Source organism: Paroedura picta, chromosome 9 (assembly GCF_049243985.1).
Source record: "Paroedura picta isolate Pp20150507F chromosome 9, Ppicta_v3.0, whole genome shotgun sequence".
Classification (NCBI taxonomy): domain Eukaryota; kingdom Metazoa; phylum Chordata; class Lepidosauria; order Squamata; family Gekkonidae; genus Paroedura; species Paroedura picta.
In genome coordinates this window covers 78,865,815-78,888,321 of record NC_135377.1, presented here as the reverse complement: position 1 = coordinate 78,888,321, position 22,507 = coordinate 78,865,815, and the positions used below count along the sequence as shown (strand labels likewise).

Sequence of the window (22,507 nt, the reverse complement as noted above, 5' to 3'; positions counted from 1 at the left end):
GGAGATGGTAGAATGCCAGCCGCGCTACCTTTGTGATCTGGGCCTCCATTGTGAGGGAGGCGTCCAGAATCATGCCTAGGTTCCTGGCGGAGTGAGCTGTAGAGAGCTGCATTCCATCCAGGGTAGGCAGGCGCGCTTCCTCGCATGGGCCCTTCCTACCTAGCCACAGGACCTCCGTCTTTGAAGGATTGAGCTTCAGACGACTCTGCTTGAGCCATCTCGTCACTGCTTCTAGGCAGCTGGCTAATGCTTCTGTGGGAGAGTCAGGGCGGCCATCCATCAGGTTGATGGCAACCCAGCCCAAACGTCCGTACCAGTTGTGCGAGAGGGCGCATGAAGATGTTGAATAGGATAGGAGAGAGGACAGCTCCTTGTGGGACTCCACAAGTAAGTTGCCGGCGGTCTGATGTTTTCTCTCCTATTGCAACCCTCTGTCCACGATCCTGGAGGAAGGAGATCAGCCATTGAAGGGCTGTCCCTTGTATTCCAGCATCGATGAGGCGGCGAGCTAGAAGCTCGTGATCAACTGTGTCGAACGCCGCTGAGAGGTCTAATAATATCAGCAGCGCCGACCCGCCTCGATCCAACTGGTGACGGAGGTCGTCCGTCAGGGAGACTAGCGCTGTCTCTACCCCATGGCCAGGCCGGAAGCCTGACTGGGATGGGTCTAGGACTAGAATAATTATTCTAGTCTAGATGGGTCTAGAATAATTATTCTATTATTCTATGAAATACAAAAAAAAGGAGGGGAGGAATGTCAATGTACCTTGTCACAATATGTCCAGATGTCGGTTAGCAAGTGTTGCAGTGGTGTATGTTTCTTGCCAGGGCTCAGTGCCGGACTGCGAAGGCCCGGGCACTGGGCCGCGGCTCCCTCTCCCCACCCCCCACCCCCCGCAGTAAGAAACTTCCCAGCCCGCAAGCAAATTGCTGCCCGGCAAGCTTCTTTTTCTAGGGGGGGGAGAGGGAAGTGGGGGGGAGGGAAGCGGCCGTGAACACGCATGTGCGGCAGTTTCGTGCATGCGCGGCCGCACAATCGCCCTCCCCACCACCGCTGGTCCACAGCCTTAGAACCCCCGAACTAGAGGCAAAGCATGTTGCATCCAGGAATACAGCAGCCGCTTGAGTGGGGGGGGGGGGTAAAAGTAAGTCAGGAGTTCTTGATTTTGGAAGGACATGTGGGTGCATGAGTGTGTTGCTTGGGTTGTGGTTGCATGGCTGGGCAGGTGGTTGCAGAGGGTGTGGCACAGACAGGCACTAGGAGACTTTGTAGGTTTTAGAAGTGGACTGACAATGGGAAGTGTGGCGTGGTTGTTGTGTGCATTGTTCAGAGGAGGATATTCTTCATCACAATGCAGACTGTGGGAGAATAGGCCTTGCTGTGGCCCAGGGGCAATATGGACACCCTGTCAGGGCAGTGGGGCTGAGAGAGCTCTGAGAGTACTGGGAGTGTCCCAAGGTCACCCAGCTGGCTGCCAGTGGGGAATCAAACCTCCCTCTGCAAGTGAGAGGCCGCCATTCCTTATCCATCTAACTTTAACTTTAACTGCTCTTCTCCCTCCCCCAGCTGTTTCATCCTGCCAAAATAGGTCCAACATTTAATTCTTTCCAGGCACCCGCAAGCGGAGGGATTTCCCCGCAGAATGCCGGGCCTTAGAGGGCTCTCCCTCCGATTGGCTGACCCTCCGTTCCCCACGTTCTCATTGGCCCTGCTCGCCGCCTGTTGCAGGGAGCCTCCCTGAGACCAGCTCCCAGGGCTTCAGAGCCCCTTCGGGCTTCTCAGGGGCCATTTTATTCTGCAGGGGCCACTTCTGTGGGCGGCTCCTTGCTGGGCAGGCCTTCCGGGAGGGAGACATGAAGGAATCAGACCCCCTCAAGGGACCCGAAGGGCCAGAAGCACAGGGGGTGGGGGGATTATGGAAACTCCATATTCTATCAGGAAAAGTGCAGGGAATATTTGCGAACGTGTTCACAAAACCCGCTGGCATCTTTGTTAGCACAGCTTGGGATCCCTAATGGCCCCTCAGGCCCGGTCTGTGCCTGCAGAACTGAGGCAGGGGGGCCCTGAGAGAGGAGACCAGATGAGACCAGCCCAACCGGAAGGGCCCCTGCAACCCTGGCAGCTCTCTCCCCAGGCTCCCGCCAGCTCCGTCAGCGGCCTGGGGCAAAGGGAGTGGAGTGGCTGGACGTCACGGTTAGCTGCGGGAGCCTGATTGGGGAGGGGGGAGCGGCCACTCAGGCAGCAGGACAATACAGGCAGGAGCATTCATTGGCCTGATATTGCGAGGCCCCAAAGGTCATTATGTGTTTTATGATGTTAACCAGTGTGTCTCTCTCAAGGCTAAGCTTCTCTCCAGAACAGGCAGAATGCCCTTGACCTGCCTTACCCTACTGAGAGCCAGGTTTGTGTAGCGGTTAAGAATGGTGACCTCTTATCTGGAGAACTTGGTTTGATTCCCCATTCCTTCTCCACATGCTGCCGACTTGGTGTCCTTGGGCCAGTAATAGTTATCTTAGAGCTCTCTTGGCCTCACTTCCCTCACAGGGTGTCTGTGGTGTAGAGAGGATGGGAAAGCAATTGTAGGCCACTTTGAGACACCTTCAGGTAGTAAAAAGCAGCATACAAAAAACAAACAGCTTTTCCTCTTCTTTTGAAATTGCATGAGGAAAGCTGAATTTCTACATTGCCAGGTATCTGAAAGCACTTCCACACGGTCTGAAATGGAAGGAAGCTTATTACCCTTGATTTGGGTTGATTGTCAGGGCTAAGGCTGAGAAGACTACTGACCATAGCAAGTTCCACAGACCCAACTATATTGTCATGTACTCTTTTCTTTTAGAAAAGGGTTTTTAACCTGAATCCAGTGAACTAATTCCGTTCACATTCCACACATGTGTGGAAGAGCCCTGCAGGATCTTTCAGTGACGGAGCTCTTCCACCAGGTATAGGGTTGCGGCTGGGGTCGGCAAGGTAGATCTACACCCCCCCCCGGGTGGTTTTGAAGCGAATATCGTTGGGACCTCCTTCTCCTCCCCTCTAGCAGTGGGGGTGGGGTGGGGGTTTTCTTTTTCCGCCATGTTGGGGGCATTTTTATGTCTTTTAATGGGGTTTTAACAGGGTTTTAAGACACTGTGACCCGCCACGAGCTGTAAGGGAGTGGCGGGAAATATACATGATGATGATGATGGTGATGATGATGATAATAATAATACTAATAGATGATTGCCTTGAATTTTATCATGCCCTTTTAGTTCCTTCAAAGCAGTGTTAGGCTGAAATAACAATTCAAGAGCCTGTCTTCTCCTGATTGTGGGCTCCTAATGAGATCATGGGGAAATGGGTATCACTAATGGCTGTAAATAACCTTCACAAGGAACATCTTTAGGAGGTGAGGAACCCATTCTAATATGGTAACGATTTTTTTATTTGATGGCTTCTGGGAGAAGCCTTCTAAACCTTTATTTGGATCTCAATATAGATATGAACTCTGGACATCAACTGGTAAGTGGTCCAACCAGGAAGTGAAAAGGAAGGACAGAAGCAGCCAGGAAGGGAATGGTGAAACTACTCTGAGAATCTGAGTGCCACTGTGCTTTACAACAGGTATTTATAATTAAAACAAAATCTTCCTTTTTGCATTTGATTGTGACTGTTTTCCAGCAGGAAAAGTCATAAAAGGAAAAGCTTATTTAAATAATGGAGCGATAGCATTATTTTCTTTTAACTCTGATAAATCTCATCTATTGAGCAAAAGCAATTTCAGTCTATTGAATACCAACTTTATACTTCACATTCTAGATATACTTGTAGGATTCAATTACTTCAGTTTTTCAATGTTATCTCTAATAATTAATAGCTTCAAATGTGCCAGTATTCACAATGTTGTGAGATGACCTGAATGATTAGGTGCCCATTATAACAATGTATCTTAATAAGCACAACAAACCAGAAAGGATGGGAAGGGCGGAGTCTTTCAGTTATTAAGGAATTTGACACTGTTGGACTGGATTTAATTGCCTTTGACTCTTTGTAGCTACTGGAATTAAAGGGAAGGCGCAGATGGGGCAAAGGGAGCAGGAAAAGAACCTCTGAAGTGGCTTCCAGAGGTATTGCTTGGGAAGATTTTTAAATACATTAAAAACATTTAAAATACCTTTGATCACTTATTAGGAAGAGTTTTGGGTTTCTCCCCCTTTGCTTTGGGGGAACTATCTCAAGTGTGGGTGGGCCTACTGAGGGCTCTCATTATCTCAATAGGAACCAGCCAGTTTATTCTTTGATACAATGAGTTTGTGGCAACTGGATGCCGAGGCAGTAGGGTTGCCAGACTCCCTGGTGTAGGCAGGGGTCCCCACTGCCAGGCCCTACCTTCCCTCTAGACAACAGCTGACCAGCAAAGGGGAATCTGCATCACAAAAGAGGGAGATCCATGAAGAATCCCAGAATCATAGAGTTGGAAGGCAGCTCCAGGGTCATCTAGTCCAACCCCCTGCACAATGCAGGAAATTCACAACTACCTGCCCACCCACAGTTACCCCAATTCCATGCCCTCCACCAGTGTCTACATCACTGTCCACATGACCCAGAAGGGACACCATTGCAACTGGGATATTGGGTAGTTGCTCTGGTATTTCGGCAAAATCTCTATGGTTGGACCCAAATTTACCATAGTGTTTGCCCAAATACTAGAGCATCACCCTAATGTCTCAGGTGTGATGATGTCTCTTCCAGGTCATGTGGGCAGTGACATAAACACATCAGTGCATGTCGGATGGGCCTTCCGACTCCTCGTGGTGAGTCCCCTATCCCCTGCTGGTTGCCAGGAGGGACCCGGTAATCCTACAAGGTACGGCTTTGCAGTACTTTTTGTTCAAAGAGGACAGAAAGCAACGCTTTGCTTCAGGGTTCCTGGCATAGCTGGGCTAATAAATAACTCTGGGCTAATAAATTGTCCTGGGAGGGCTGCCTTCACTGGAACAGCCAAGACTAGCCCTGCACACCGAAAGGCAGAACAGACCCTGCTGTATCACCACCCCAGCAAATCTAAATGCAAATCTCTCAGCTACGTCTTAAATAATAATCATATTTCAATGGACTCCTATGCTCTGGTGCCACTGCCTAAAATATTAACCACAGTGAAAAAGGCCACATTTGACATTCATGAAAATGTATTAGGGCTTTCACATTTAAAAGTGTTTGGTGCATAAAATGGAAGCCGGAGAAATACCCAGGAGTCCCTCTGCCCCTCCCACCCACCTCTAGCCCCAAGGGCAGGGGGCCTGGCCCCGAGTCTGAACAGAGCCAGTTATTACTAAGTATTGTTTTAAACCCAGACCTAGGCTGGGAACAGACAGCCTGCCGAGAGCCAACCTCCAGCCTTGCGTGTGCCCTCCAGTGTCTGCCTACGTGCCTTGGATACAGACATGGGTTTGTGGCCCTCCTCCAGGAGAAAGCAAGTGGATGGAGACTCTGTGGTTGTTGGTTGGTGCCTGCAGCCATCTTGTTCCAAGTGATCTCTGGGACAAACTATCCCTCTGCAGAAACGAAGGCCCTGTTAAAGCGTCTGTTTCCGTGACCACTCCCCCAGATCATTCGTTGTCCTTTCTGCAAAGCTGAATTATTAGGCATTAGGATGAGGATATTTCTGTATTGCAGTTTTAGCAGTTGTATCCACTTCAGTGATAAAGCAAGCTGGGCTGAATAAGCACCGAGCTTTTGAAGCTCTCCCATCTTGGTTAGCTTAAAAAAAAATCAATCTGCAATCGGCACTGATTTGAACAACAGTTGACATTCAGGATCCACTATGGAGTCACTCCACTTATCCCCCAGCATATCTGAGAGTGGATTCTCTCTGCCTTTTGTGAGAAATGCATGCCTATCACACAGTCTTTTGTGAGGAGCAGAGGCAGCATCACTGTTGGATTCTCCCCTCCCCAGTTGCACCCCCACCATTGTCATTGGTCAGTTTCAGGCTGGTGCGGCCAATTAAAGCTCTAAGGGGAGGTTCTTAAAGACTCTCACTCCCAGTTGCCATTTTATTTGAACGTTTTCCCACGGTGTTTCCACAGATCTACTCATTGGACAGTCCACAGAGGAGCTCTCATGGGAGGCCCACTATACGTTATTAATTCATTGGCCCCAGCCAAAAGCTTGGCAGAAGAACTCCCTTCTACAGGCCCTGTGGAACTGTGCCAGGGCCTGGATCTCTTCTGGAAGCTCGTTCCACCAAGCGGGAGTCAGGACAGAGAACAACCTGGTCCTGGTTGAGGCCAGATGTGCTTCCTTCAGGCCAGGGGACACTAGCCAGTGGGTATTGGCTCAGCATAAGGCTCTTCAGGGGCATAGGCAGCAACAAAGGTATGGGGGGATGGTACAATTGGGTTCCTTTTTAAAAACAGTCATCCAGTGAGGACACAGCCACCCAACCAACATGCTCATTGACTTCCCGTTTCTGCGTGATGCCTGCCTTTGGTGCAGAAGACGGCACTTCACTAATCACACTTCAGAATCCTTACAGTCCCTACAAATTCTATATCTTGCATGGATTTTTCAGTAAGTTTCTTGAATTTTTTAAAAATGAAAACAACATGTAATTTCCTTAATTTTCATACTTCCCCCAGAGGCTTGTTCAGGTCTCCCCCTTTAACTGTTGAAAAGTCTCAGCAGTGCTAGTCCGTTTAAATTTCCAGCCTATGTGCTTGTAGCTTACCAGCCCATCACAGCCAAGTTAAGTAATAAGCCATTCCCACAAGTTCCATTCCTTCATCATCTGACAACTTGTTTTCTTGCTTCAGTTGTATATTTCTCCCTGTTCTCTGAATCGTTAATGTATGGCAGTGCAGGTAAAAACCTCTTCTCTTTTGGCAGAGTTTAAATGAGTACCCAGCTTGCTGGGGGGTAAACGGTAATGCAGGGGTAGTCAAAGTGCGGCCCTCCAGATGTCCATGGACTACAATTCCCACGAGCCCCTGCCAGCGAATGCTGGCAGGGGCTCGTGGGAATTGTAGTCCATGGACATCTGGAGGGCCGCACTTTGACTACCCCTGCGGTAATGACTGGGGAAGGCACTGGCAAACCACCCCGTATTGAGTCTGCCATGAAAACGCTAGAGGGTGTCACCCCACGGGTCGGACATGACTCAGTGTTTGCACAGGGGATACCTTCACCTTTACCTTTAAATGTGCAAACAGGGCACAGCACTAGATGACTTAAAAGAATCAAATGGTTATACAGAAAGAAGAGAAGGAGTCCTAATAGTGCTGTGATCTTAATCTAGTTTGTTTTGGAGGTAAGCAGTGAGAAGGTGTACTCAAAGGAGAAGGAAGTCTCCAAAAGAGCCAATCAGGACACTGGAGGAGATTATTTGAAAAACATCAGGCAGTTCCTGTTCTAGTTATGCTAAATACATATCTTCTCTGATGCCCCCTACAGGACACTCTTCAGATTCTGTCCTATCATGTACGCTTCACATCTTGCATATTCCAACATTCTCATCACAATCTGTCTATGCAGGATTGAACTGGCCCTCCTTGCTTCGTGGTCTGAACCAGGAGGAGGAAATTAGCTGTGCAGGCATAGATGAAGTTAGGCTGAGTCCAAAAAGAGAGTTGGTGTCAAGAGTTCCTAGGGTTGCCGTCTTCCAGGTAGGGGCAGAGTTCGGTCAGTAATACAAGTCATCTCCCACATTACAGAAATCCGTTCACTTCGAGGAAATGGCCATTTTTGAGGGTGGATTCAGTGGAATCAAATCCCTGCTTCATTCTCCATTCTCCAAACTCTGTCCTCCCCAGGCTTTTCTCCCGAATTTTCAGGAATGTCCCATCTTGGAACTTCACCAGAAGGAGGCGCAACCTTAAAATAAAAAATCAGTAAAAGAGTGTTTATTTTTATATCTATTTAAATATTTGTACCCTGCTTTTCTCCCTGCCAGAGACGTGACTAGGATGCAACAGCATTCCTCTCTCCCTTTTGTTCAGGAAGACCTTGTGGATCAGTGGCAAAACACCTATTTTTCATGAGGAAGGTTTCGGGCGCAAACCCCAGCATCTCATTCAATACAGGTAGAGAGCGACTACCAGTCAGACGTCATAGAAAGTGGCTTGTTTGGTTCAAACCACTGCTCTAGACTTAGGGCTTCTTTCCATAGCATTAGGTTTGCATTAATTTTGGTCAAGAAAATGTTCTCATACTATTTCCACATACCTAGTTATTACAAGAACCCATACTGATGTGGCTGGGCCGGTGGGGAGGGCCTCAAGGAAAAGAGATGGCCAAGAAGCCTTCAGTGCCTTATTGCAGGGGTAGTCAACCTGTGGTCCTCCAGATGTCCATGGACTACAATTCCCATGAGCCCCTGCCAGCGAATGCAGGAGGACCTCAGGCTGGATTAAGGCCTTGGAGGGAACTGGTGGCTCTGGCCAGCTAAAAGTACTTACCTCCTCCTGCCTACCACCTTCTTTGCCTCCCCGGAAGTGGAGCTCCCTGCCGCGGATGGAGGGTGCCGCTCTTCCCCCTCAGGCCCTGGTGTCTAGCCACCAGGGCGGTGTTGTCCAGTGGGGGGAAGAGCGGAGGTCTTCCTGGGGGTGTGGCTGCTGCTGGAGGGGGGGCGGGGGGCCCTGGCTCGCTGTCGAGCTGTGGAAAACAGACCCGCTTTGAGCCAGGGCCCGCCTTCCCACCCCCCGCCAGCTTAGTGCAGTCCACACCCCGATCCTCCATCCGCGGGGTGTTCTTCTTCCTGGCCGCCACTGGAAATTAAAAACAAGAACACCAAAATTAACGGGGTCCCTGGACAAAACGAGCCTCCCAAGCTCTTCCCAGGGCTCTTCCCTTGGGCACAGTCAAGAAACCCCGAGTGGCCCCAACCCTCTGCCTTTTGCACTGCGGGAATCTCAGCAGCCCCTGCAGGTCCTTGTGACATCCCGTTCTTGTTGCTGAGCCCCTGTGGGGCAGCGGGAGGACCTCAGGCTGAGTTAGGGCCTCAGAGGGAGCTTGTGGCTCTGGCCAGCTCCGTACCCCAGATGCCCTCTCATTTGGGGCACACCCCCTCCCTGGTGTCCTGCTCATGTGGGGGGTGGAAAGAGAACCCTTTGGGGTTTCCTGGGGGCACTCTGAGCTCTCCCTCTCCCCCTCCCCTCCAGGGAAAGTGCTGGCCCCTTTCCTGGGTGCGTTCTTGAGAGGTCATCTCTACAGGGAGACCATGTGGGTCTTTGGCTGCAGCTGTCTATTGGCTCTAAGCATGTCAAGCTAAGCCTGTCTGCTCTTTCAGTCCTCAGCAGAACCCCCCCCTTCCTGACCCCCCCCCTTCAGTCACAATCCATCCTGGGCCCATTCGGGGGGGGGTTCTTGTGCTGGGGCAGGTGCTCTGAAAACTTCACTCCCCAGGGCATGGGGTTCCCGTGTGTCTATGGCAGCTGGAAACGCTTACCGTTGGTCTTTAAAATTGGGGGCAGGCGGCCAGGTGCTCCGTCCGGGGGGGTGTTTACGCCGTATATATAACACCTTCTTCCTTCCAGAAGGAATTGGACATTTTCTGGAAAAGAGTGGAGTTGGATGAGAACTGAGCTTGCTAATGATCCCACACCTGACCTGAGAGACTCTAAGCAAGGAATTAACTGAGACCCGAAAGAGCTCTCAGACCTCTGTAGCCAAGAGATTAGTGGAGATTCATGTAAGACCTTTGGCTGGTCTTACATGAATTGTAAATGTGGTCTTAGCCTCCAAAGTAAATGTAAAGTTCTGCATTTAGGTAGGAATAGCCGTCTACACCAATATAGGATGGGGGAGGTGATGGAACCGCTTTACTCTGCTCTGGTTCAGCCTCACTTGGAGGCAACAAAGATGGTGAAGGGTTTGGAGACCAAGACATATGAGGAAAGGTTGGGGGAGCTTGGTCTGTTTAGCCTCGAGAGGAGACGATTGAGAGGGGATCTGATAACCATCTTCAAGTATTTAAAAGGCTGCCATGTAGAGGATGGAACAGAGTTGTTCTCTCTTGTCCCAGAGGGACATACTGGAAACAATGTGATGAAATTAATGCAAAAGAAATTCCGTCTAAAATCTGGAAGAAGTTCCTGACAGGGCGGTTTCTCGGTGGAATAGGCTTCCTCGGGAGGTGGTGGGTTCTCCATCTTTGGAAATGTTTAAACAGAGGCTGGAGAGCCATCTGACGGAGAGGCTGATTCTGTGAAGGTTTGAGGGGGTGGCAGGTGACAGTGGGTGAGCGAGAGGGTTGGGAGTGTCCTTCATAGTGCAGGGCGTTGGACTAGATGACCCAGGAGGTCCCTTCCCACTCTAGGATTCTAAATTCCATCTAAACCTTCAAAAGAAGTTCGTGACAGAATGGTTTCTCAGTGGAACAGGCTTCCCCAGGAGGTGGTGGGTTATCCATCTTTGGAAATGTTTAAGCAGAGGCTGGAGAGCCATCTGACGGAGAGGCTGATTCTGAGAAGGTTTGAGGGGGTGGCAGGTGACAGTGGGTGAGCGAGACGGTTGGGAGTGTCCTGCATAGTGCAGGGGGTTGGACTAGATGACCCAGGAGGTCCCTTCCCACTCTAGGATTCTAAATTCCATCTAAACCTTCAAAAGAAGTTCGTGACAGAATGGTTTCTCAGTGGAACAGGCTTCCCCGGGAGGTGGTGGGTTCTCCATCTGTGGAAATGTTTAAACAGAGGCTGGAGAGCCATCTGACGGAGAGGCTGATTCTGTGAAGGTTTGAGGGGGTGGCAGGTGACAGTGGGTGAGCGAGAGGGTTGGGAGTGTCCTTCATAGTGCAGGGCGTTGGACTAGATGACCCAGGAGGTCCCTTCCTACTCTAGGATTCTAAATTCCATCTAAACCTTCAAAAGAAGTTCGTGACAGAATGGTTTCTCAGTGGAACAGGCTTCCCCGGGAGGTGGTGGGTTCTCCATCTGTGGAAATGTTTAAACAGAGGCTGGAGAGCCATCTGACGGAGAGGCTGATTCTGAGAAGGTTTGAGGGGGTGGCAGGTGACAGTGGGTGAGCGAGACGGTTGGGAGTGTCCTGCATAGTGCAGGGGGTTGGACTAGATGACCCAGGAGGTCCCTTCCCACTCTAGGATTCTAAATTCCATCTAAACCTTCAAAAGAAGTTCGTGACAGAATGGTTTCTCAGTGGAACAGGCTTCCCCGGGAGGTGGTTGGTTCTCCATCTTTGGAAATGTTTAAGCAGAGGCTGGAGAGCCATCTGACGGAGAGGCTGATTCTGAGAAGGTTTGAGGGGGTGGCAGGTGACAGTGGGTGAGCGAGACGGTTGGGAGTGTCCTGCATAGTGCAGGGGGTTGGACTAGATGACCCAGGAGGTCCCTTCCCACTCTAGGATTCTAAATTCCACCTAAACCTTCAAAAGAAGTTTGTGACAGAATGGTTTCTCAGTGGAACAGGCTTCCCCGGGAGGTGGTGGGTTCTCCATCTTTGGAAATGTTTAAACAGAGGCTGGAGAGCCATCTGACGGAGAGGTTGATTCTGAGAAGGTTTGAGGGGGTGGCAGGTGACAGTGGGTGAGCGAGAGGGTTGGGAGTGTCCTTCATAGTGCAGGGCGTTGGACTAGATGACCCAGGAGGTCCCTTCCTACTCTAGGATTCTAAATTCCATCTAAACCTTCAAAAGAAGTTCGTGACAGAATGGTTTCTCAGTGGGACAGGCTTCCCCAGGAGGTGGTGGGTTCTCCATCTTTGGAAATGTTTAAACAGAGGCTGGAGAGCCATCTGACGGAGAGGCTGATTCTGAGAAGGTTTGAGGGGGTGGCAGGTGACAGTGGGTGAGCGAGACGGTTGGGAGTGTCCTGCATAGTGCAGGGGGTTGGACTAGATGACCCAGGAGGTCCCTTCCCACTCTAGGATTCTAAATTCCATCTAAACCTTCAAAAGAAGTTCGTGACAGAATGGTTTCTCAGTGGAACAGGCTTCCCCGGGAGGTGGTGGGTTCTCCATCTTTGGAAATGTTTAAGCAGAGGCTGGAGAGCCATCTGACGGAGAGGCTGATTCTGTGAAGGTTTGAGGGGGTGGCAGGTGACAGTGGGTGAGCGAGAGGGTTGGGAGTGTCCTTCATAGTGCAGGGCGTTGGACTAGATGACCCAGGAGGTCCCTTCCCACTCTAGGATTCTAAATTCCATCTAAACCTTCAAAAGAAGTTCGTGACAGAATGGTTTCTCAGTGGAACAGGCTTCCCCAGGAGGTGGTGGGTTCTCCATCTTTGGAAATGTTTAAACAGAGGCTGGAGAGCCATCTGACGGAGAGGCTGATTCTGTGAAGGTTTGAGGGGGTGGCAGGTGACAGTGGGTGAGCGAGAGGGTTGGGAGTGTCCTTCATAGTGCTTGGCGTTGGACTAGATGACCCAGGAGGTCCCTTCCTACTCTAGGATTCTAAATTCCATCTAAACCTTCAAAAGAAGTTCGTGACAGAATGGTTTCTCAGTGGAACAGGCTTCCCCAGGAGGTGGTGGGTTCTCCATCTTTGGAAATGTTTAAGCAGAGGCTGGAGAGCCCTCTGACGGAGAGGCTGATTCTGAGAAGGTTTGAGGGGGTGGCAGGTGACAGTGGGTGAGCGAGACAGTTGGGAGTGTCCTGCATAGTGCAGGAGAATAGAGGGCTAAACAGTAGTCTAGAGTAGAACAATTTTTAGTGAAGCCAATTTGTTCGGGACCTATTAGGTCATTTGAAGTCACCCAATCCAGTAGCTTAAGTTCTAGATGTTTGGCGTACATTTTACTGGCGATACGTAGAAGGCTAATAGGACGATAATTTACTGGAGAGCTAGAACCACCTTTTTTTTAAATGGTCAGTAGCTGTAAAAAGGATAGCCAGAAGTGGTTTCCACCAGTTAGAGTTTAGTTTAAAAAACTCAGCTGGTAGTCCAGCGGGGCCTGGGGATTTGCCTAGTTTTAGTTGCTGGATAAGGTTTTCAATTTCATCCAGCTAGGAAGAGAATCAGCAGGGTCATCTAACTACCCAAATCCCCATCCTGAGAGGAGTTAAACAAGGCTGTGTCCTCATTGCTCCTCATTCATTTAACCTTTTTTTGCACGACCTTCCAAAAACCCTAAGACTCATCAATGGTCATCCTCCCAAACCAGAGAAACTGCCAGTCCCACTTCTTCTATATGCTGATGATACAGTCTTGCTTTCCTATTCCAGAATTGGCCTGAATAGATATATCAACGCTTTCTATAAATGTTGCCAACTTAATGACCTATCGATTAACTTCGAAAAAACCAAAGTGATGGTCTTTGCACAAAAGGGCCCCCCCTTAAACTGGCGTATTGGTGGTCATCAAACTGAGCAGGTCAAATGGTTCAAATACTTAGGAATCACCTTCCAACATAATTTGCACTGGACCAAACATAGCAATAGAATTATTTTGCAGGCTAAATGTTCTACTAGCCATCTAAACCGTTTTTTCTTCCCCAAAGGTAATCAGTTTGTCCCAGCTGCCTGTCGTGTGTTTGACTCAAAAATTCTCCCCCAAATTTTATACGGCATCCCTCTGTGGATCTCAGCTTTTAACAAAAAATTGGAAAGGTTACAGCCTGCCTTTTTCCGGCAGATTTTGGGAACTCCAAATTGTGTTCCTTACTCCTCCTTATGTCTCGAAATCGGCCATAATCTTCTCGAAACTAAGGCCTGGATTTTTACCTTCAAATACTGCTAAAACTGCATTTTAGGGTTCAATCAGATAGTCTATTGGCCTGTTTATTGAGAGACTCTTTCAAATTTAAATGGTTCTCTACCATCCTGACTACACTCCAACAAATTGGCATTGACTACAATTACATCTTATCTCTGAATGAATCTTCCATTACGCGCCAAATTAAACAAAGGCTCCTCGATCAGGAATTCCAAAAAGTCCATCCCTCTGTCCCGATGCTCTCCCCATGCTCTTGGTCTCCAAGTGAAGCATGGGATAATGCCGGCTTATTTCTATAACTTGGCAAATCCCCTTTATTGCAGAGCGTTTTCGCTTGCTTGGCTCAGTGTCTTTCCATCCAAAGTATTACAAGGGAGATTTGCCAAGATTCCTTTCAAAAATAGACTATGTCCCTGTGAATTGAACACTCCTGACACCATGCAGCATATCTTACTGGATTGTCCCTTGTTTATTGTCCAGCGAAGGCACGTTATACCGCTTATACCCAAATGGACAAATCATTCAAAAGACCTGATCTGCCAATTTTTCTTGAGTGATAAGGATGCCAATGTCACCTTTATTACGGCTGACTTTTTGTCTTCAGTTTTTAAACTTAAACTGCTTGATGTATCCTGACTATCTCTGTTCATGTTGCTAATCTGCTTTATGCTAATAAAGGTATTGTGTATTGTGTTATTGCATAGTGCAGGGGGTTGGACTAGATGACCCAGGAGGTCCCTTCCAACTCTCTCATTCTACAATTCTACAATTATGTGTTTCGGAAATCTTCCAAGCTGGACTCACCATTCGTCTTAAGGTGCCACATCTCTCCAGCTCCAGAGTACTGGTGCAAATGCCCCCACCAGTTTTGGGAGGCAGGATGTCCCTCCAGACGGATTGTGATGCGAGGCTGGTTTGGGCCATCCCCATGGCAACCCTGCAGCCCGTGAGGCAGAGGCAGGAAGGAGCCTTGGAGAGCCCTGTGCTGAGGACAGGAGAGGTCCTCAGGGCAGGCAGAAGGAGTCACCAACCAGGAGCTGTTGGCCTGAGATGGAAGAGGGGTGGTGGGGGTGGGGGGTGGGGAGAAGGAGTTAGGGGTGATTAGGGGAATTCGGCAGGGATTTGTTCCCGCTGCCTAGAAGACACTTCTTGGTTGCCGGCCTCCATGGGCAGCCTGCAGAACTCCTAGCATTCCAACTGCTTGATGTATAGGAGCGTGAAATAATATTTTTTTCATTATTGTTCTGTAATCCTTCCGAGGTCGGTAAAATGAGTACCCAGCTTGCTGGGGGGGTAAACGGTAATGACTGGGGAAGGCACTGGCAAACCACCCCGTATTGAGTCTGCCATGAAAACGCTGGAGGGCGTCACCCCAAGGGTCAGACATGACTCGGTGCTGGCACAGGGGATACCTTTACCTTTTAAGGATAAGCTTAGTGTACCGAACTGTTTTGTAAAAGAAGGCCCAGAAAACTGTTCTTCATTGTATTTTGGAATGTTACCAAGGCTGGTATGTTCTATTTGTTCAGTTGTCCAAAGTATTTAAGAATGCAAATTAGTTATGATAATATACTAAAAATATTTCAGATGTCTATCCATTGATGTCTTATGCCTGGTGGGACATCAAGAATTGGGTTCAGTGAACCCCAAGGGGCTTGTCTATAGTCCTGAAGTTTCACCCGAGTGTTAAACAGTGATCTCACCCCCCCCCCATCTCTCAAGGTTTTTTGTGCCTGGAAGGGAGGGAAGGGGGGGGGGGAAGGCCAGAGAAAATTGCGTTTTAAATTCTCAAGAGGGAGGAGGGAGTGGGGGGTTGGGGGGGGGGGATGAGAAGAGGTTTCTTTCCTTACCGGTCCTTTCCTTGCAGTACAATTAAGATATCCAATGGAACTAAATGATTAAATGCTTGTATGACAAACTTGGTGTGTGAACGTAGTTACACATTGATCTGTCTAATCTGTTTGAGGGGAAATTGTTGCTGTGTCCATCGGTGTCTTCAGTACTCTCGTTTTTGTTTACTGTGTTTATGTTCTTTAGTTTTGAATAAGGTTCTTTTGTATGCTGCTTGTCTGGTATCTCTCTGACCGTTTATGCACTGGAAGTTTCATGCTGGGCTGCAGGCTGGAGTTTTAGTCATGGCAGGTTGTCCCACCTCTTCCTGCACCCACGCGGGGGAGCATTGGGCCTGGTGTGCCTCACCCGCCCCCAGTTTGTGTTCTTGCATGGAAGCTGGGGCAGTGAAGTTCCCAGTGCATAAACGGTCTCTAAGAAGCCTTCTCTGGAAGTAAGCCATCTGTTCGGCTCCTTCAGGGTTAACACCACACTTTTGTCTCTGGGCTGTCAAGCTTAGAGTCTGCTTTTCTTTCCCCTCCCTGTTGAGTCTGCCTGTTTTGTGTAACTCTAAGCTACCAGCTGATATATTTGTTTGCTGTGCCTGCCAACACCAAGGCAACTAAAGCGTTTGATTATTGGATAACGAGATCTGAACACAATGGAAAAACGGGCAAATGAGAACAAGATGCAATTTAATAAAGATAAGTGTAAAGTTCTGCATCTGGGTCAGAAAAATGAAAAGCATGCCTACTGGAGGGGGATACGCTTCTAGGTAACACTGTGTGTGAACGAGACCTTGGGGTACTTGTGGATTGTAAACTAAACATGAGCAGGCAGTGTGATGCAGCGGTAAAAAAGGCAAATGCCATTTTGGGCTGTATCAACAGAGGCATCACATCAAAATCACAAGATGTCATAGTCCCATTGTATACAGCACTGGTCAGACCTCCCCTGGAGTACTGTGTGCAGTTCTGGAGGCCTCACTTCAAGAAGGATGTCGATAAAATTGAAAGGGTACAGAGGAGAGCGACCAAGGTGATCTGGGGCCAAGGGACCAAGCCCTATGAAGATAGGTTGAGGGACTTGGGAAAGTTCAGCCTGGAGAAAAGGAGGTTGAGAGGGGACATGATAGCCCTCTTTAAGTATTTGAAAGGTGGTCATTTGGAGGAGGGCAGGATGCTGTTCCCATTGGCTGCAGAGGAAAGGACACTTAGTAATGAGTTTAAACTAGAACAACGATATAGACTAGATATCAGGAAAAAAATGTTCACAGTCAGAGTAGTTCAGCAGTGGAATAGGCTGCCTAAGGAGGTGGTGAGCTCCCCCTCACTGGCAGTCTTCAAGCAAAGGTTGGATGCACACTTTTCTTGGATGCTTTAGGATGCTTAGGGCTGATCCTGCGGTGACCAGGGGTTGGACTAGATGGCCTTTATGGCCCCTTCCAACTCTATGATTCTATGATTCTATAGCTTTTTAAATGCATATAGAATGATTTGGTCTTAAAGTTAAATCATCTGCTTTTAAATATGTTTGTTTAAGATTGTTATTGCTCCACCACTGAGGAATGTTTTGAGAAGATGCTTGTGTGTTGTGAATTATACTTTGTAAGTAACAAAGTATAGGTTTTATGCTAGGGGCCACCTCAGAATATGAGCCCCCTATTTTCCACTATTTAGGTTCTGACCAAAACATTTCGATTTATTTGGCTAAGGAAATAGTAAATACGTCCCATTTTGCCTTTAAGGTAGATTCGCTTGTGACCACTTGTTTATGGGGAGTCCCTACTCCTCTGAGGCTTCTCAGGCCCTTTGTCTCATCCAGATGGGAAAAGGCAGCGGAGGGAAAAGATTTTCATCTATACCGGTTACAAGTTTAAAATGTGGCAAAAGCTGAGGGATGCTTTTATTTTTCAGGATGCAAAGAGAATTCTTTGGATGTTATTAATGATGACCTCCAATGTAATCAGGCAGAAACCATTCCCCATGAAGAGACCAGCCTTGCTTTCCCAAATGGTTGGTTTCTGTTGTGTCCCCATGTCTCATCTGTAGCCGATGTTTAAATGCCCCAGGGGAACCTGTGCAGTGGGGAGGGGCGCTCACTGTGATATTGCCCACACCTGACCCCTCCTTCAAGGGACGCTTTAAGTGCTCCACACTTCCATTCCCCTCCAGACTGTGATTCTAATGTTTCCCTGCTTACCAAATATGTTGCCTTGGCACGCTCAATGGCCCATTATGCACGGAGTGGAAGGTCCGCATTCGGGCTGGAATGGCGGCGGCTAAAATCACCATTAAGGAACGCTGCAGGTGGGAACCGGGCGCAGAGTCAACGTATGCCGCCAAAAAAAGCCGCGTTAGCGAGATGCGGAGAAAGTGGAGCTTCCCGGGACCAGGACACAACCAGAAGCAGCTCCGGAGTAGCCGTGTGCATAATCAGATACTCTGGGTTTTGCCACTGTTGTGTTCCGTCCCGTGCGTAAGCGGTTTGCTTCACTTCTTCCTCCTCCGTGTACTCCATGCTGCCGTTTCAGCGCCCGTGCATAATAGAGCAAAGGTTGGAATAATTCTTTAATAATGACCCCAAGAATAAAGGGTTCCTCATATGATCATTTGATTGTCAATTATATATCATTTAAACAGAGAAATATGGGAATAATTTCTCCAGAGCTCTATGCTTTAGAGCAGTGCTTCTCAACTTTCCTAATGCCGCAACCATTTAATACAGTTCCTCTTGTTGTGGTGACCCCAACCATAAAATTATGCACATGTTCTTTCACAGAAATTAAACCAAAACTGACCAATGGTGTGAAGATCCATGGTTCAGGATTGTATAGAAATTGGTTTTTTTCCGGGGTTTCTCAGTTCAGTTCTGCCTCTTGTCCCACCATGCCGATCTCTCTCTTTTCCGCTGCTCCAGACAGATTAAAACTCTATCTCGATCTACCAGGAAACACAGAAACCTGGTGGGATAATACTCACAATTTGAATACTAGAATCAAGGGTTACAATCTATTCAAAAGGAACAGACAAGAAAAGAAGGGGGGAGGTGTAGCAATATATGTTAAGAATCTTTATACTTGTGAAGAAATGCAGTTACCGGAGCATGAAAGTTCGGTTGAATGTATTTGGGTAAATATAAAAGCAGTATGAAATGAGAGTGGTATTATTGTGGTGGTTTGCTATAGACCACCAAGCCAGTGAGAGGACTTGAATGAGATACTGCTAGACCAAATTACACAATTTTCAAAAAAGGGGGATGATTGTATGATTGTATGATTCTACCCCGCAAGGCTGTTGTGTGGATGCCGCCCCCCTCCCGGCCTAGCTGCTTGCCCTGCCGTGACCCCTGTGAAAGGATCGTTCGACCCCCAAAGGGGTCCTGACCCCCAGGTTGAGAAGCACTGCTGTAAGGAGCTCTCTGGGGCTCCACCTGGTGGCCGACATGGGTGTGACGTATTGGTGTGCCAGGGACTGCATGCGCTGCTGCTGCCAATCTCCCAGGGACAGCCGAAATAACGTGTTCTTTGTGGTGCAGGCCATCTGTCCCACTTGGCCACACCTCATTCCTACATGCTATTTAGAGTTCATAGGAGTATTCCTTGATTTGGACAGGAGAATGGTTTTTCTACCCCATTCTAGATTTGCGTTGTTCTCCTCCTTAACCCAAAGGAGCAGTAACTTGGGAATTCAGAGATGCCTTGGCCATATGGCATCTACAATATCAGTAACACCTTGTGCCAGACTGCATGTGAGACCGGGGCAGCTATGGTTTTCATCAGTGTGTAGGCCTCACTCATTTTTCAGTTCTGAGATTGGTTTTGGGATCTCTTCCATCATAGGCTGCTCCCTCAAATTTATCCAGAGGAATTCTCATTGGGGTCCAAGAGGAAGAAATCTTACTGTACACTGATGCTTCCTTTGTAGGGTGGGGAGCACACTGCTTGCACCTTTCAGCCGGTGGCCATTGGTCCAAGTATGAAACTAGACATCAACATTCTAGAACAGCGGTCCTCAATCCCACGGGACTGGTACGTGGATCAGTCGGTACCGGGCCATGGCTCTTCCTCGTCCTCCTCCCTGGCTGTTGTCTCATGGGCTGCCCTACTTCTCTGCTGCCGGATCACCTTTGGTGCTCTTCAGCGGCGGCTATGGCTGGGGCTCCCCCTCAACATGGCACTGCGCAGCTGCTGCTGGCAGCACCTCCCAGCAGGCGGTGGGAAGTCAGGGGCGCCAGCAGGAAAGCAAGTGGAGCAGGGGCTCAGGCAGCGGTGACGTCCCTTGGCAAAAGACTACCCCCCCCCCAGGCCTCAGTAAAATTGTCAAGTGTTGACCGGTCCCCGGTGATAAAAAGGTTGGGGACCACTGCTTTAAAACATCGTCTAAGGCTCATCTAAGTATGATGCTGGGAGTTCTGTCCTTAAAAACCAAGCATGGAGGCGCCCCCCTCCCCGCTCGGATTGGGACCACAGGGCAAGGGGAAATAGTACTTATGCCTAGCCACTGCATCAGTCTCCCCTACCTGGCATGGCCTGAAATTTCAGTAGAGTTAAATTGGGGTAATGCTGGACAGGATTGCACTCTATCTCCATCAATCAGCATTCTGGAGAAGTCCCACATACTGCAGGCGAAGGTCAGTAGGGTTAGGCTGGGGTAACTCAGGACAGGATTGGACCCCATCTCTTTCAGTAAACAGTCTTGAGAAGCTTCACATTCTCTATCCTTTCCTCACCGGAAAGTTCCTTCACTGTTCCGACAATCTTGCAGTGCAATCCTGTGTAGAGTTACTCCAGACTAGGGTTGTGTGCTTCGGCACGGTTTGGCCACCTCAGTGATCACCGAAGCCCGAAGCGGCGCATAGGAGGCCAGGACTCTGGCGCAGAGAGGAGGGGTGGCGGCGGCACACAGGCACAGAGCTCTGCACCTGCATGTGGCTGCCGGCTGGTACGCCACCTCCACCCCTTCTCTCCGCACTACAGAATTGGCCACCTCGGGCTTCGGTAAGCGCCAAGGAAGCCAAACCACGCTGAAGCACACAACCCTACTACTCCTGTTTATCCACTTAGTCATGGATCGTTGGTTGCATTTCATGACGCCAGAAATTCAGACAAAGTCTCATTGATAACATATAAAGCTAAAATATCAAATGACATTTGAATACTTTTATTTTCATGAGAGCGGATAGGTTATCTTAAGAAAGAGGGGGAAAGACCTATTTTATAACTCCCCTTAATCCAATTGTTCTTATTGGCTTGTACCCATCAGATGTCAGGTCCATGAATGCCTCGCTATCTGCTTTCCCCTCTCTTTTGTTCCACGGTTCACCCATCTCTTTCCTTTTATTCCCTTCTGATTTTCCAAGTGCCATTTGGCTGTCAGATTCTCTCCTGCCCTCGGCACACAGCCCAGGAAGCTAATCTTCATCTCGTTCCTCTGCCATGAATAGATGGGTCAGTTACCTTGACAGATCCCATCCATTCATCGCTTTTGAATTTTGTCCAACTCCAATTTGTGCTACTTGTTGGCAAGCACAAAAATCTGTTGTCACCACTTTTCTCCATGACACCCGTATTCCATAATACTAGAAGCTCAATTATTACCCTTCTATTTTCAGTTATTCATACAGTGTGCCATGCCAGCTCTGCACAGACAGTGAATCAGTCATTCTGAACAAAATCTCTTATGTACTAAAGTCACCTGTACAAAAATGCTCTGATAATGATTGTTTGTATATGAGTACCTAGAGGAGAGGCAAAAGTTTTGAATGTAGTTGAAGTTATAACTGATCAACATCCATAAGGAAGAGCGATTATAGATGAAAAACCTGAAAGCATCACTAAGGCAAAGACCAAAAGACACTAACTGAAAGAAAGGGAGAGTAGTTGTTGACAGAGCAATTTCTTTGAGCACAGAGCTTTCCCCTTGGAAAATGCCCCTTACAAGTTAAAATTGAAGGTAGCATAAAAGTTCAAAATACGGACTTTTCACCTTCCTAAAAAAGTTCACAAATCAGGATTGTGCAGAAAACAGGGTTGCACTTCCCTGTAATTGTTCTTCATCGAATGGTGTTCTGCGCAGTCCCACATGGGCCTGCAATGATGCATGATTACCATGGAGAGGAGCTAGTGAGCTACAGATCTAAAGAGAAAGAAAACACTCCCAGGAGTGCTGCCCTTCCCAACCAGGAAGAAGAGAGTGACATCCCCGCCTAAAGTCACATGGTATGGGAGGAGCCAGCACTCTTTCCTCCGTTCTCCCGCCATCACACCCACAGAGGGGTAGGAGGGAGAAACGTGTGCTTGCACAGAAGCCCATTTGATGAACAACAATCACAGGTCAATGCACCCTTGTTTTCATCCACACCGGAGACTGGCAAGAGTACTCACCATGGAGGAGGGTGTGGGCATCATCAGTGGAAGAGAGTTTGTAACACCACTTTGCCCACTGTGTCTATCGCATAATGTCTAATGAAGGTCGGCCGTACTGACCCTGTGGCCACCTTGCAGATATCACCAGTTGGGAAGGCTGCTGAGGCTGCTTGAGATCGTATAGAGAGCGCCTTAAACTGCAATGGACATTGGACTCCTGCACAGCAGTACGCCATTCGGATTGTGGACACGATCCAGTGATACAGTGTCTCAGGTGGAGCAGTTTACCTTTATGGGAGCCTGAAAACACATAGTAAAATCCATGTAAAAGACTAAAGCCCTCCTAACATAAGGTATGTAATGACCACTCCTGATTTGAGGATGGGTTAGGGGAAAAAACAGGTTTGATATGGATTGATTCAGATGGAAACTGGAAACTGCTTTTGGTAGGAACTCAATGGAGGTCTACAGGAGGTCTACCTTGTCTGCATGGAACTGGATGACAGCCACTAAAAATAGCACTTTATATGAAAGAAGAGACAAGCCAATAGTGGCCAAAGGTTCAAAAGGTTTATACATTCATTGTGATAACACTAAAGACAAACTCCATTGAGGAGGAGAAGGTAATGTAGGGGGATACATATTAAGTAGACCTTTCATTAAAATTTTT

General features: G+C 48.4%; 2 long non-coding RNA genes across 3 annotated transcripts in view; one reads left to right on the top strand and one right to left on the bottom strand.

Annotated features, from left to right (window-relative positions):
- Positions 1-311: 311 nt before the first annotated feature.
- Positions 312-22,169, top strand: LOC143844290 (uncharacterized). The gene is made up of 4 exons (XR_013233927.1): positions 312-387; positions 3,480-3,604; positions 7,932-8,061; positions 21,976-22,169. It is a non-coding gene; the product is annotated as an uncharacterized LOC143844290 (long non-coding RNA).
- Positions 7,054-22,507, bottom strand: part of LOC143844289 (uncharacterized) — a 36,536-nt gene continuing 21,082 nt past the window's right edge. Inside the window, exons 1-6 of one of the 2 annotated variants that reach the window (XR_013233925.1) lie at positions 21,856-21,920; positions 18,271-18,412; positions 14,445-14,685; positions 9,426-9,530; positions 8,437-8,745; positions 7,054-7,852 (exon numbers count right to left, since the gene is read on the bottom strand). This is a non-coding gene — a long non-coding RNA (uncharacterized LOC143844289). Of the gene's footprint in view, positions 7,853-8,436; positions 8,746-9,425; positions 9,531-14,444; positions 14,686-18,270; positions 18,413-21,855; positions 21,921-22,507 lie in introns of those variants that run through there. The other variant, XR_013233926.1, reaches the window with a different exon arrangement.